General features: G+C 41.2%; 1 long non-coding RNA gene across 1 annotated transcript in view; it reads right to left on the bottom strand.

Annotated features, from left to right (window-relative positions):
• Window positions 1–10,300, bottom strand: part of LOC116664860 — a 33,702-nt gene extending 23,402 nt beyond the window's left edge. Inside the window, exon 1 of the long non-coding RNA XR_004321352.1 lies at window positions 9,761–10,300. This is a non-coding gene — a long non-coding RNA (uncharacterized LOC116664860). The remainder of the gene's footprint in view (window positions 1–9,760) is intronic.
• Window positions 10,301–16,723: the final 6,423 nt, after the last annotated feature.

The raw sequence follows: 16,723 nt of genomic DNA, 5'->3' as shown, positions 1-16,723 counted from the left end.
AAAAAAAAAAAAATCAGTCACATTAAACAATCAATTCTTTAAAAAAATTAATTAATAGAATATTTAACACAAATAGGGCTGTCTATAATGTGCTCTTCCTACATGACAACATATTTTGGGTATTTGTCCACATCAGGGCATTTTGTAGTGACTACATTGCACTCCACTATACCATTATATGACATTTTTTCTGGAAGTTCTTAATTAATTGACATTTCATTTTCTGGAGATTTTTCCCCCCTCTATCAAAAATGTTGTAATTAGCACCTGTGTATATACATATCTTGGCCTGCTTTGGCCAGGATGAAATGGAATTGCTAATGCAAAGGGTATATACAGTTCAATTTTCAGAGATATTGCAAAATATTCTTTTAAAAGTTTGTTCCTATTAAGGATCTCACCAATAGTGAATGAGAGGGCCAATTTTCCTTACCAACACTGAGCATTATCAAATTCTGTAATTAGTGTTCATCCCTAGGTGAAAATGGCATTTCATTTTAAGAACTTGGTTCTTACATAATAAAGGTGATATTTTTCATAGTTTATTAAGGGCATTCCTTTTTTTTTTTTTTGCCAAGACTTTTTTTTTTTTTTTTTTAAGTAAACCTTGTATTGTTTCTCCTGTATGTTCAAATTCTATTTTTAGGAGATTGTTGCCATTTCTGAAAATTAAGATAATACCTTTTCAGATGTCAACAAATTATACAATGGAAGGCCAGGTTTAAAAAGAACATTCTAATTCTTCTGCCTATTATTTCTTACGTGACATTCAGTTTTGATTATCATTATTATATTTTTAAAGTACACCAGGAGCTACAAATGCACCTAACCACCGAGTCTCATTGCTTCCATGCCACCACAGAGTCTCCTAAACTTTTGGCAAATAATTACTTTACAAGAGATCTCTTTTAAATAAACTTCTAGTAGTTTTTAATGGGACACTTAATCCTCGGTAGTAGGGTACAGGTAAAGAACAAATCCATCTCAGCTTGGCTACCTGCAAGTTGTTGACCCTGGGCTAGTAATTTTCATTCTCTGAGTTTCTTCCCTGAATGTGGAAGGCCAACTGTTGAGAAGATTACAGAAAATAAACAGAGGTCAGCCAGCATAGTGCTTGTCACAAAAATGGTGGGTACTTGACCGATAGTGATTATCATTTATCTGAAACATTTATATACTCTCCAGAGCGTTCTGTCTGACAAATGACTAAGAGTTTAACTTTGAAATCTGAAACGGGTTTTAATATGTTTAGTTTGATGAATAGGACAAGTAAAATGTATTTATAATTGATCTTTACTTAAAAGGGGTAAGTATGGTTAATTTGACTGAAAACCACAAATTACCTAACTCTGGTACAATGTGCTATCACACGGATGAATGAATATTATCAGAAAAGAATTAATACTATCAGGAGTCTCAGTCTTATGTCTAATATGCCACGTTTGTAGTTAAGACTCCATAAAAAATTTCAACACATTTTGTTAATATACCTTCACTTACTTATTTGGTTTCCAATCATTTCATTACAGTACATGTTTAATAACAAACTTTAGCACGTAGCACATGTAGTTTTTATTAAAATATATTACTTCCCCCACACCAACTTGCTAACCCTAAATTACAGCTGTAGGGACAAGTATGGGCTTGGGTTAAAATACAATTATATAATTTTTAAGGAATAAGTCATTCTGAATGATTTTACTGTTCTCTAATAGGTTTTAATTAAAGATCAGTGTTAGAAGAAATTTCTAAGTTAACCATTTTATAAAAGTAGGGAAAAATTTATGACTATAATATGTAGATACCAAAGTTTTCAAAAATTGTGCAGCCAAAAATAAATATACTTTGTGTATCTTATAGAAACCTTTAATCCTTGAATGTTGAGAGCTGACTTCAGTGACTACTAATTTTGGTGCTATCTGGTCCCCATGGATGCTAGGAACTAGCCTGGCTGGAATTGTCAGTCACTACTTCACAATCCTTCATGAATAAGAAGAGCCTCCAATTATTATTATTATTCAACACCTAATTATGTGCTTTACATACCTCTATTTAATTTTTTTTTCTTCCAGATGAGAAAACCAAGCCTTAGAATAGGTCCCATGGCTAGGGCTGGAATGAAGCCCTGGGTGACTTTGACTCTAAGCGTGCATTCCACCTTACACAATACTGCCCTCCCATGAAGTTACAAGATGAAATAACATCACGGCCCATAGAACTTAGAACTACTTCCAATTTCTTCTTTTCACTCCACAACAGCATCTGACCAGGGGCGTCTGCTAACTACAGAGACTTTTCTGACTTTTCTGAAGGGCACAGGTGATCAAGGGGTACTTAATTTTTTATATATACTTTCAAAGTATGGCATATATGGATCAAAGGAGAAACTGACATTCAAAGAAAGCAAGCAAGCTTAGGTAGGCTCCTAGAAGCTTGCATCATCTTGACACATCCCGGACCTCAGTCACAACACAAGGGAGAACTTCAGAGTCACAGCAGCAGGTGGCAGTAGGGTAACAGTGTCATTCCCCAGGGCTGCTTCAACAATAATGTCTCTGTGTCCTTGAAGCCTTTTGGTTTCGGCAAACAGAAATAACTAGTCACATGCTAGCCCTCTATGTCACCAGAAGAAAATCAGTCAGCTTTTCCTTCAGATAAAAACTGGATTAAGATGATAAAAACAGAATATACAAATAACATGGCTGGTTTGTGATCACTTTGTAAGCTCGAGGTTTTCGAAAGATGACTTTAAAATTTTTGACTTACTTACAAAACTGACTTAAAAGTGACTTTTATTTTTTTCCCCCTGCAAGTAACAAATTTAATTTTGTGGGTATTTTAGCGGTGAGGAAAACGGTGGGTGGGAAAGTGAGTGATCATATCTTCCCTGCGAGTGATTGTTGTATGTATTCTTAGTAGATAAGCTAAATAATTCTTTTAAATGTAGACTTTACTATACTAGTTGTAAAACAGCATGATGTGTGTGTGTGTGTGTGTGTGTGAGAGAGAGAGAGAGTCTGGTGAATGGTGATATGCCGGGGAAGTGGAACTTGGCGAGAGGTGGGAGTTGAGGCTGGAAAGGAAGACAGGAGTCAGATATGAGGGGTCCTCTGGGCTATGCTAGTGAACACATAAGTCATCCTTTTCAGGCAGGATTGAAATGGTCAGACTGGTATTCTAAATCTGTAGAGAAGATGAATTGAGGAAAAACTGGGTGTTGGAAACTGGAGGCAGGAAAAACAGAAGGTTGTCACTGTTACCTAGAGCAGAGATGATGAAGTGTTGAATGCGGGAAGAATTAGGGTTGGAGAGAAGAGGATAGAAATAGAAATCAATCATTGATTGCTTGGAGGTGGGAGGTTCAAGGGGAAGGAAGAACCTAATGTGAAGCCAGGTGTCTCCCTGGGGCAGTGGAAGGGGCTCAGGTGGAGAGCTGGCTTTGGGGACTCTTTTGAGTATGTTGTGTCTGAGGTGCCTGTGGGGTACCCAGAGAGGTTTTTTTGTTTGTTTATTTGTTTTTTTAAGGCTGATTCTCATGGGAGAGAGTAGGGCAGTATCATTAACAATGAGTAACAGTAATAGTCAAACCCAGTTTGAGAAGATGGTCTCTGAGCCAGACTAACTGAGCTTGAGTTCTATGTCCACCATCTACTTGTGAGCTTGGGCAAGTTACCTAACATCCTTGTGCCTCAGTTTCCTCATCTGTTGTGAGAATTAAATGAGCTGATGTATATGGAGCTTTTAGAGCAGTACTCAGTATACAGTAAAGGCCATGTACTTTTTTGTATGGTGCTGTTACTTTTATTTTAGCTCTCATTTTGGGATACTTGCTATGGGTCCAGCCTGTGCTAAGAGCATATGGGCAATTTCTCACTGAATCTCCACAACACTCTGTGATGCTAAAACTGTTATCATCTGAAGAAACTCAGACCTTTGGGGAGCTGAGCAACTTTCCCAAAGCACCCCGCTGGGAAACAAAGGGCAGAGCCAGGATGTAAGCTCCAGTCTGAAGGACCACAGAAGTCGAAGCCCAGTTAGGTATTTGAAACCACCAGAGTGGGTGAAACCTCTCTTGGGGGAGGGTGTGTAAAGGGACAAAGGCCAGGGAACACCGACGTCCCTCTGTGGTGGGATGAGGGTAGAGCAAAGCAACTGAAAATGCCCAGTGCAAGAGACTGGGAAGAAGCAGGTTGGCCAAGTCCGGGAAGGCAAGGACATCCTTTTCAGTCTGCCCTGACTGGCCCTCCCCTTTCTTTAATATTGAGATTTTACATTTTACACTTCTCTGCGTGAATAAAAAAAAAAAGAAAGAAAGAAAGAAACAGACACACAAATCTTGATTCCTACACCAGAGGCATCACATTATCTAGCAGATTTAATATATATGGAAGGTATTTTAAACTCGGAACCTCAGAGATGCTCATCTAAGGTTAGGTCCTAGGAGATTTCTCCCTCCTCTAGGCAGGGGCCTTAGGGACTAATACTTACATCTACTTCTGTGCCCCAGACTAGTGTTCCTCCAGGGTCCCCGAGCCTGGATTCTCTGTCTTTGCCTGGGGTCCCCTGGAATTTATTCTATATATCTGTATTAGTTTGCTGAGGCTGCCTTAACAAAGTATCTCAGACTGGGTGGCTTAACCAACAGAAATTTCTTTTCTTACAGTTCTGAAGGCTAGAAGTCCAAGATCAAGGTGTTAGCAGGGCTGATTTCTTCTGAGGGCAGGAAAGGAGTGATCTGTTCCACACCTCTCTCTTTGGCTCGTAGATGGCTCTCTTCTGCCTGTGTCTACCTTCTGTCCCTCTCTGTGTCCAAATTTCCTCTTCTCATAAGGACACCAGTCATATTGGATTAGGGCCCATTCTAATGGCCTCGTTTTAACTTAAGTACCTCTGTAAAGATCCTGTCTCCAGACAAGATCACACTGTTAAGTCTGGGAGTGGGACTTCAACATATGGATTTTGAAAGGACATAATTCAGCCCATAACAATGTCAGTACCCTAATGATGTTCACTTTAATGGCTAAAGATTTTGACTTTGATGAATCTAATACAAAAGTGCAGCACAAATAAAGAAACATACTCTACCCAACCGCTTTCTGGTATCAACCAAAGGAAATACATTTTCTTTTTACATCCTCCCAGTCAGCTTTCTCTAATTAATAAGATACTTAATAAAGAAACTTTTCTCCTTCTCTTGATAAGAAATAAAGATTCGTACTCAGTTTTAAAGTTGAAACCCATATGTAAACCTGTTCACTCAGCCAAGTCTGTCTCTTGTGGTCAATATCACTTAGGAAATGGGAAAACTGTTGACTAACATCACTGGGTCTTAAGGACAGTCGCTTCCCCAGGTTCTGCAGGGAAAAGCCAGGTTGGAAAAATAGCCCTGACCTCAAGATATTAATAATTTTATTCTATTTTTCATACCCCTTTTGGCATCATAGAGGCTTTGGGAATCTGGTGAAAGCTAGAGCTTCTTTTCCCGGAGATATTTACATAAGAGTGTAAGCAAAATTATTTGTGTAACTTACTTCATTGCATTGGATCAAAATACTTTTTATAAGGAATTATGCCTTTCCCATCATTTTTTTTTTGCAATGCAAAATGAATTTCAGGCAATTGTCTTAAAAAAAATAGGAAGGAAAGAAAGAACTCCAAAGTGTGCTAATAAAATTAAAAAAATAAACTTTAGTCTTGCTAAAAAAAATAAATTTCAATGAAAAAGCACCTCTCCCTTGGTTTGAATGAGAAGCTAAAATTACTGCGTGGTCTTTGGTGTGGCAGCACGCACACTTTCCGACAGACTCTGCTTTGACGGTAACACATACTAGAGAGCGGGGCTCATAACAGCACAGTGAAGCAAACACAATAAGTTCATGTTCCCAGACGACACGAAGGGCCTGTGATCAGGGAACACCAAGATATTCCAAGACTACCTGAACTGGATTTATGTCCTTTCATTTCTGTTGGCTTTACAGCACTGAGTTTTCATGTTCAGCCAGGGGATGCTGCTGATGTCAGCAAAGGGAGGATTAAGAACCCACGTTGCAACTTTCTGGTTGTCTGAGCAGAAGTATTTTAAAGAGTCATGCGGAATTTCAAGTTGTCTGCATATTTCTGTATCACAGATTTGTAAAAGAGAAGAAGTTCATATTCTGCTTTCATCTCATGAGAAAACATTTTGAAAAGGCAATGATTCAAGGCCCTGGCATTAACAAAGTTAACTTGCTAGTAGCTAAGCAGAAGTATCCAAAGCAATGGGTTGCAGAGCTTACTGCATAAAAATACATCCTCTAAGATGTGTTACTAAGCACCACAGGTGTTCTGTCTGTTCACAAAGTGCCCAGTGAGTTTTATTTGCAGAAGAAACTTTCCAGCCTTTCAAAGAGGTTGACGGATTTGAGATTTCAAAAAGAACTTGCTAAATAGGAATTCATTTTTGAAGACATCAGCTGGCTGCATAGAGAAGTTTCTAATTCCTCTATCACACGTGACTCAAAATATTATTTTTGAAAAGTCAACCATCACGGAATGATTTCATTTTTCAGAGGCACTGCTTTAACCCACCTCCTCTGCTCCCAGTCACACAGGAACTTGTGATTCTGGAGCATACAGCCTTTCCCAGTTATCTTGTGGCTATTTTAAGATGAAGCTGTGGCATCAGGACAGACCAGCTTTTAGTCAAGCCTTGCCTTTTCAACTCCAGCCTTTTTTGTTGAAAAAGATCTACACTAATATATTTTTGGAACAGAAAGTATGAGGTGGTACTTTAGCATTTTGGGCTTCAGGCTCCTTCCATCAGCAAGAATGTTGTTATGCAAAAAGCACTGGGGTTCTGCTGTCCTCTCACACACCATGGAGAGCAAAGCCAAAGGATATTCGCTATTTCTTCTTTATCTTTGACATTTTCTAACTTTAGCCAGTCTTGGAGTAAACAAAGACAGATGCTCACCATCATAATGGTGGGGCACATATTTAAAAATTCCTACCAGTGGAAAGCTGTTCCAACATATGACAACACGGGTGAATATACAGTACGTGTCTGCAGAAGCAGCCACACTAGACATAAAAATAGTGTGTTCCAAGATAATCTGGCAAAATCGTATAAAAATTATATCCGTGTACGTGTGTGTGCATACCTGTCCCTGTGTGTACGCGTGCACACACATATCCACACGCCTGAGTCACAGACCTCCCTCTGATGCCCTCCCAAGATGTAAACGAGTGGGCAGTAGCTTCAACCAAAGCCAAAACCTAATGTGATGACAAAGATGGATGCGAGCCCAATGGTGGGAGAGATCCACTTTCCTGGTGGCCTTAGAAAAGGCCTCCCAAGGACCCATTGGTGCTGTAACTGGAAGGCTGAGTAGTAGCTTATTGAATTGAGAAGAGGAGGAAGGACATTCCAGACACAAACTGAAATGGGAGATGCCCCAACCCAGGCAATGTGAGACTCCTGTAGGAAGTATGCAGCTGCGAAGGCAGTGCAAACGACCTCGGCTTGAATCTTAACTCTGCTTTTCTGTGTGACCCTGGACAAGTCACTTCATCTCTTTTTGCCTCAGTTTTCTCATTTTCAGTATGACGAAGGCAGTTGGGGGCTCAACTTGGGCTGGGATATTTTGTTTGTCCAAACAGGATTTCTTTAATCCCTATTTACCATGCCCAGTACCTGAACACCCTATAAAAGTAGATACAGCCACCCTCCCTTGGTTTAGGGCAGACAGCAATAACAATGATAATAATAATAATTCTAGCAATGAGCCTCTGCTCTGTGCTAAGTATGACACTGCCTTGTTCATGTCTTGTCATGTTTTCCCTCAGAACACCTAAGGGAGGGGCTGTGGTTTATGTCCATGATGAGGACACGGAGATGAAGTAGACTAAGAGACACAGCCAGCGTTTCTTGGAGAGCAGCCATGGAGCCAGCACTTAAATCAGGCTCTACCCTCTACTCTGTTCTAAATTTCCTCTGGTGACTGGTCTTCTTCACTTGCATTCAATGAGCTCCACACCTGAATTCACCCTGTCTGGCCGGCCCCCTCTTTGGTGGCCCACTCACATTAAACTGACATCTGTCCGGGAGGCTGCTTCTCAAATCATCCTCCTGACTGCACGCACCTCAGTCTATGTGCAAGTGACACTTACCCCACTTGGCCCGGATCTGAGGGCACTGTGCTTCAGTGAGGGCCCCAGGCTGCACTGTCTGGGACATGAGATTCGGTGCATTAGTCAGCTATCATCAGGCCTGAGCAAAGTCCTTTCTCCTGGAATATACTAGAAATGAGTGTCCCTGTTATCTCTGAGTGACATGAAATCGTGTCAGCCAAATCTGTGACTGCCCTGGGTCTCACTCGCATGTTTAGAAAACTGAGCATGGGAGGGCAGAGAAAGAGAGAAAGAAAAAGGAATGCAAAAAGAAAAAAAAAATCACCAAATAAAAAACAGATTTTTTTTTTTCAAGTTCTTGTGGAGTGGAGACAAGGTGCTTCTCCGGGTCTATACAAACACATGCTGGCTTTCTTTTCATTCCTTCTGAGGCACTTTGTCTGCCATCAATAGAGGAGCCTGTTCTGCTTGAGGAAAATAATCCAGCTGGATCTAGCTCAAATCAACTGTTTACATTTCCAAATTTCCTCCTTCTTCTCTTTCCCTGTCAAATTATCTTATTTATCTAGCTCAAGGTTATAGGAGGAAAGTATCTTAGTAGATGTTACTGTATTTGGGCTGCTATAACAAAATACCGCAGACTGGGTCACTTATAAAGAACAGAAATTGCTCACAGTCCTGGAGGCTTAGAAGTCCAAGATCAAGGCACCAGCCCGGCTGTGTCTTGATGAGAGTCTTCTTCAGGATCCTGGCTGGCCCCTTCTCCTCACCTGGTGTAGGGAGCCTGGGAGCCCTCTGGAGCCTCTTTGATAAGAACACTAATTCCATTCACAAGGGCTCCACTCTCAAGATCTAAACACCCCCAGAGGCCCCACCTCCCAATGCCATCCTCTGAGGGAATCAGGATTTCAGTATATGAATTTAAGAGGGACACAGACATTCAGACCATGGCAGTTAATTTCGGCCATTCTAATTTATTCAGGTTGATTCTGTGAAGTAAAGTAGGAAAGAGTAAAAAGGAATAGAGGAAGATTAAACTCTGGACTTAACCCTCCTGCTCACTCAGCCACTCTCAAGAAGATTTGGGCTAAAGGTGCTGTCATCACGACCCTGTAAACTCCCTGGACTCCTTTCATATCCTAATTCAAAAACAGTCTCGTGCTCCCTGCCAAAGCAGATATAATCTTTCCTCCTCCTGCTTAAGATAATTGCCTAGAATGTCATACTGAGGGACATTCCAGTCCCTCATCTGCTTTTCTTAGCATCTCTTACCCACATTTTTACGATACAATATATTTTGAGCTAGATTTGCTGTCACTTCAATGGCACATTTACAGCCATAAATTAGTGAGTGATTTCTTTCGGCCAAATACATAAGAGGAACTTTAATAATATTAGAGAAACCTCTCTCATAAATTGCTTTCTTTACCATAAAAAATAAATATACTCATATGCACCGTGGCAGGTGTTAAACCATTGGGTCTCCTGCATGAAAGTCTCTAAAGGTGGAAGTGAGAATAAAGAAAATGCTCTCTCTATATTGGAAGTACCCTGGTCACAGGAAGCAGCGCAGCGCTAAGGCGACTTGCATGCTGGTTGCATTTGAAGTGATGCCTGACCACCCGTTTCATTCCAGTCAGTCCGTTCTTACCTTGAGAAAGTTGTTTCTGAAGCCTTGTCATAAGAGCTTGTAATGAGCTGCCGTGTTTACAAGGACCACGCGCAGCCCCGCCGTCAAAGCTGCTTGCTCTGCCCGAGACCAGGCTGGTTCTCAAGACACTTCAGGAACTTTTAATGAGCCCTCGGAAATCCCCTGTGAGGTGGGACGTGGCTCCTCTGTCTCCAGGCAGGAGGTGAAATATCCATCTGACTTACTTAAGGTCACAGAGAAAGAGAGAGGCCGAGGGAGCCAGAGCCGGCAGACACAGGAACGGGGCTGGAAGTGGAACTGTTCCGTAGTTAGGTAAGTGGGGGCACAGGGCAGATGAGGTGGAGGGGAGGGCGGATGGACCGGAAGATGAACGGCCCGCCTTCAGCGTAAAGGGGCTTCACTTCCTCTAAATGAGTGACAGCAAGAAACCAGTTAGAAACCGATGGCCGCAACTGTGTGGTAGCGAGAAGGACCTAACCGGAAACGGTCCAATGCTCATTGTAATATAATTAGCACTGTGGTTTAGCCCCGCCCCATGGGTTTTTCTGTGTGCATCATGGGTAAGGACATGCGCAAAAGGGGAGGAGCATGACTAAGCGCTCCTCCGGCAAGAGCCGCCAATCAATCTTGAGAGCGCCTTTCGGCGAGGGTATGAGAGTAGGGGCAAAGACCATTGCTAGCCATCCTCAGATCAGCCTGCCTCCTGTCCTTGGAGCTGGACTTTCTCTTTGCTTAAAAAAACCTTTGAAATCTTTAGCTACACAGCACTTCCGTCTCCCATCTGAATTCTCGTCTTTCAGGTAAGACATGAACCGGACTCTTTTCCCTTCCCCTTTTGGGGTAACAGAACAAACCCTGTTAGCTCAACAAAGTCGAAGTGATGAGCACAGGTGGATGGGTCCGGGCTGGAAGTGTTTTTCGCAGCAGTGATACTGCAGTTTAGACGACAGGGATGCCCAACGGAGGCCGTGTGTTTTTTCTCAGACTGAAAAGGCATCCGAGCAGGCGCTGGATGAGGAAGGGGCCGTCTGGGGAAAGCGGAAGAAAGCAGAGCTCTAAGGCCAAGCGTCAGGGTGAGGGGGCAGGTAGAGGGATAATGGGGCCGAACGTCAAGTGGTGGGGCAGTGGAGTCAGAAAAAGTTCGAAATGGGTCTAGGAGTGGTAGGGAAATGTTTGTTCTGTGTCTAGGTCTTAACTTAGGAATGGCGACATGGAAAGGTCAATACCAATGGGGAAAAAAATTAAATGTTACAGTTTCTCTAGAAACAAGAGGCATGGCTCGCCACACATAGACACATGAGGAACACCAGGTGTCAGTCAGGAAGCAGAAGCAGAAGCAGGAATAGGTGTGGGTTGGGGAGTGTGTAGGCCATGGCCTTTATTGGGGTTTTCCTGGGAAACACAAGGCAGGGCAGGGTAAATAGTTTAGGATTGGCTAGTTTGAATAGTTTCGGCAGACTTGGGGCTATAGGGATGCTTTCTAGTGGCCTGTACCTGGCCCTGGAATGATGAAGGCAGAATGTTGCCCCCCTGGGTGTACAGGCAAGAGGAGGTAGGCTCTGCACTGGTTGGTTTGTGTATCAAAGAGCAAGCCCTTTGCTGTCTCTTAAGAATTAGCTAGTCCTGAGAAGGGCAGTCTCTCCTCAATCAGATGTCGAAACATCATGATATACAGAAAATTAGAAAAATATGAGTAATGTAAGTTCTGGTTGGCTTTGGGGGCCAAGTCAGGGGGTCAGAGTGAATAGGAATGGGGCTCAAGGTCACCGAGACTGTGAAGCTTGGTGGCTACAAAGGAAAGGGTGGGGGTGGGAAATTGCCTAAGATTTGGAGCCCCACTCTGTCACTGATGTGGGTTTCCTCTGTGTGTAGATTTCCTCTGCTGTGTTGTCTGTAGAAGTATTTACTGGCTTTCTTGCATTTATAATGGGACTTCTTGTTCTCAATTTGGAAGAATGGAATATATGGGAAAAGATTCTATCTTCAGCCTACAGAAATGACCAACTTCCCCTTTCCCAAACCTGGTTTAATTCTCCAGCCCCCACTTGATCTTCTCTTTAACTGAATGTAGATTGGCCTCTTCTATTCTTCCCCATCCTTCTCCCCTTTCCCTGATTCATCCAAACCATCCTTCCAAGGCGGTCCACAGAGCCTCTCTCGCCTGCCCCAGACTTGACGTCAGATTCCAGTCTGCACCGGCTAACCAGCTTCTACGGGCTAAGTCTCCCTTCCCCTCCCTGTCTCTGGGGAACCTATCAGGACATGCTTTTCTCTTGCTCCTCTGTCTCTTTTACCTTTCTTCCAACTCCAGTATTGCCATTGCCTGTGGTTCACTAAATGAGGTCCCCCATTCTCTGTATGGAAATCAGCTTAATAACCACACTCTTGCTTCTTGCCAGTGGATTTGGTATCTGGGGTATATGGAGATGGGAGATGTGGACATGATTCCAAACTGTTGTGGACACAACACGGCAGCTGGTTGGTGAGCTAGTGACACGCTGGTTGGTAAAAGAATTTACCAGGGATAAACTATAAGAATAGAAAAGGAGCTTATTAGGGTATGCTGCTATAGGCGACAGCGGGCCGCACAGGAGAGGGACGCCTGTGTGAGCAGTGAGGGTCAGTTGTTGGAGTGTTTTATAAGGTGGAGTCCAAGGTGCCTGATTGGCTTGTGCACAGGTCTCTGATTGACTGTAGGTGAGATAAGCACTTTAGGGTCCGTGAAGGGTGATGGGGTTTATGACTCTGATAAGGTGGGCTGAAACAAGCCTACCTGAGCTGTTGTGAGACTAGGCATTACCTAGGACTATTAGTTTGTTAGGGCAAACACACCCAGTAAAGAATGTACTTTATCTGTTGAGGGATCACAGGCAGACATCTGAGAGGACAGAAATGGGGGTCATTGGACTTTAAAGGACGTCAGTTGGCCCAACACAAACCATTCTTTCTGGAGGGGGAGAGGGGACAGTAATTAGGTTGTATTTATTTATTTTAGTGGAGGTACTGGAGATTGAACCCAGGACCTTGTGCATGCTAAGCATGCGCTCCACCACTGAGCTATACCCTCCCTACCCCAAACCATTCTTTTTTCTTTTTATTTTTTATTGAGGTAACATTGGTTTATAACTTTATATGTTTCATATGTACAACATTACATTTTGACTTCTTTATACACTACAGCGTGTTCACAGACAAAAATTTAGTGTCCATCCATCAGTCATATGGTTGATGCCCCTTATCCATTTTACCTTCTCATACCTAGTCCTCTCTGGCAACCACTACTCTGTTCTCTGTATCCATGTGTTTGTTTTTGTTTTGTTTGATTTGTTCATTTATTTGTTTTTCCCAAACCATTCTTTGTTACAGTTTCTCCCCTAGTGCTAGAAAACAGTTATAACAGATCTCACAGCTCCAGAAAGATTCTATATAATCTTGGTGACCTCATAGCAAAAGTATTCAACTCCTTTTTGAGCAAAAAGAATGATAACAATAACAACAACAAAACAACCAGCTAGTATTCATCAAACATTTACCAAGCCCCAGATATTGTTGTATTTCACATATTTAACACATTTAATCCTTAACAACCACCCTGTGAGGTTGGTACTATTATCAGCCATCATTTGAACATGAGGAAACCAGGCATAGAGAGCTGAAGTAACTTGTCCATAATGCTGGAGAACATAGGTGCAACTTCCCATCTCTATTCCTCACCATACTTTCCTGTGAGAAAAAAACAGTAGTTTAGTCACTAGGAAATGGAAATTAAAGCCACTATGAAATACCACTACATGCTCACTAAAATGGCTAAAATATCAAGTGGTGGTGAGGGTATAGGACCCTTGAAATACTCACACGCTGCTGGTGGGAATTTAAGATGGTGCCACCATTTTGGAAAACTGGCACTTTCTTGTAAAGTCAAACACATCTACCAAACAATTCAGCTATTCCACTCCTAGGTATTTACTCAAGAAAAAGTTGAAAAAGTGTATGTCCCCACAAAGACTTTTTGGGAATGTTCATAACAGTTTTATGCATAATAGCCTAAAACTGGAAATCCAAATGCCCTTTGACTGATGAATGGGTAAACAAATTGTACATGTATACAATGGACTACTCTTTAGTGATAAAAAAGAACTAAGTACTGATACGTGTGATAACATGGATAAATATTGAAAGTATCATGCTGATCAAAGGAAGGCAGACACAAAAGGCTACCGAATGTATGATTCTCTTTCTATGGAACTCTAGAAAAGGTGTAACTGTAGTGACAGAAAGCAGATGAGTGGTTGTCAGGGGTTGGGGGCCGGGAGAGGGGATTGCAGAGGACAAGAAGGAGCAGTTCTGTTTCTTGATTGTACTGATGACTACACAGTTGTATACATTTAACAAGACTCACTGAATTGTACATTTAAAAATGGAATTTTATTGTATGTAAAGTATAGCTCAATAAATCTGATTTTAAGGAGGAAAATAACACGCAGCTCACTTTAAAAAGAAAAAAGAAATCAAACATTTCTAGTCCCAGAGTTACAACCAACATGCTCTCTGACTTTAACCAAATTACTTAGTATTAATAGCACTAATTCCTTCTCTACCATTAGGATGCTAGTAAATACATCTTTTCTAATGCACCTGATTATTATGAGGACAAAATAAAACAATGAATAGTAGATGAGAAAACTGATGTCCTATGCCAAAAGTGACATTTTTTTCATTCTTTAAAATCTCCCATAGGGTCCCCCTCTCCACTCCACACTGTCACCCAGAGGCTGTGTCTAAGACAGAGCAGCCCTATTACACCCAAGCCCAGATTAACACTGTCCATTTTAAGATATGGCTATAATATGGCAGCTCTCTAGTTCATCAAAGGAAGACATCAAAGTGGAGAAAATGTAAAGAAGAGATTCAAACATACGTCTAATTCTAAATTGTTAATCTTATTCTGGCCTCATCACTAACTAGCATGGATTGTGCTATCAGGCAAACGTCATTTTAAGACCAGATGCACACTTGAATAAGTGGGCCTTGGATAAGTGTTCACTCATTTCTAAGCCTCCTTCAGTGATAAAATCAGGAAATTGTGATGAAGATTAAAAGAGAAAAAGCATAAAAGAACTTAGTGCAGTGCCTGGCATAGAAACAGTGCTTCATGAAATTGATAATAATGATAAAAAATAATTAATTAGCTGATTTATAATTATTACCAGGATCATTCATCATTTAGTTTATATATGTCTTCTCTTTTAGCTATGAGCAATGAGCTACTAATTCCTTAGAATCATAAAATTTTACAGAATAGGTTTGAAACCCAAATTGACCTATTTTTTCTTTTTCAAGTAAGTTTATGAGGTTAAACATAGTGTATTTTAAGTACCTCAAGGCATTTGACAAGCCTTCTATGATATCCTTGAGGACATGATGATGAAATATGCACCATAATATTAAGTGAGTTCATTTCAAGGCTGGCCAAATAAATGAAGAAAGTTTCTGTCCTTGACCCTGTTTTATTAAAAGGTTTTATAAATGATGTGATTGAAGACATACAGTAACATGTGTTTGTCCAATTTGCATGTGACCAGAGCTGGGAGAGGTCATAACACTTTAACCAATCGAACTAAGAGTGGCTATAAGGAACAAGCTGGAACATTCAGGGAAAAAATTAATTGAAAAACTGAGAGCACTCATATTTTGGTTAAGAATATGATTTGAACAGCTAGGGTATATGTATCATTGAGCTGTCTGAAAAAGCCCTGAGCATTTTAGTTGATCTGAAGTTTATCATAATTATAAAGTGTAACATAACTGTTGAAAAGCTGAAAGCGTTAGTGTGCTGCAGGGAAACTCCCCAGCTCCCTTAACAGAATCACTTTCTAATTCTCCAGGCTTGGCAGTGGACCGTCTCCAGATGGGAGGGGCTGCTGGGCTTCCCAGCTCTTCTCTTATCCTGTAAGAGTCCACTGGCATCACTAAGCTGTACAGCATGTACCCTTATTCTGGCACAAGTCGTGATTTAACTTAAGGCTCCAGGAAACTGGAGGGAACTTCCATCCAAAGACTACTATAAACAATCAGCATCTAGGATTGGCTCTTCTCAGAGAACAGAACCCTGGCTCTCTTCAGGGTCCCCTGGTGTGACCCGCATGTCCAGCCATAGGGTTGTCTCTCCTTACTAACCACCCATTTGCCTCATTAACCAAGACCCTCTAAACACTTCAAAAGAGCCAGCATGGAGCAAGGAAGATGCTCCATTTCTTTTCCATTTTAGATTTTTCTTCCAAGTTATAATTCTATCCCCAGGATGTTTCTTTCTGATGGATAAATGATAGTCACTGGAATGACTATTTCATTACAATGAGATCCCAGTTTCTATTCTTGTGATTGGCATGACAGCACATTTTGACCTTAATAGGACAACCATGCCGTAACACGCTAGTCCGATATTAGTACGATACACACATGTGGGGAGGGATGTCCTTTCCATCAAATCCTATTATTACCTGAATTAAGAAACAGTGTCACAAACAAACAAACAAAAACAAAGCGTATATACAGGACAGAAATAGACTCATAGACATAGAATGCAGACCTGTGGTTGCCAGGGGGGCGGAGGGTGGGAAGGGATAGACTGGGATTTCAAAATTGTAGAATAGATAGGCAAGATTATACTATATAGCACAGGGAATCACAGAGGAAAAAATGTGATAATGAGTGTGTTTATGTCCATGTATGACTGAAAAATTGTGCTGAACACTAGAATTTGACACAAAATTGTAAAATGATTATAAATCAATATAAAACCGAAAAAAAAAGAAACAGTATCACAGATTTTTTCAGTGGACCAAGGATTTTTTTTTTTAATTATAGTCAGTAAACAGTGTTGTATTGGTTTCTGCTGTACAGAACCAGTAGTGATTCAGTTGTATATATATGTATTCCTTTTCATATTCTTTTTCATTATAG

Source organism: Camelus ferus, chromosome 7, assembly GCF_009834535.1.
Source record: "Camelus ferus isolate YT-003-E chromosome 7, BCGSAC_Cfer_1.0, whole genome shotgun sequence".
Taxonomy (NCBI): Eukaryota; Metazoa; Chordata; class Mammalia; order Artiodactyla; family Camelidae; genus Camelus; species Camelus ferus.
Note: the sequence above shows the minus strand (reverse complement) of the source record. Positions and strands in the feature narration are given on the sequence as shown.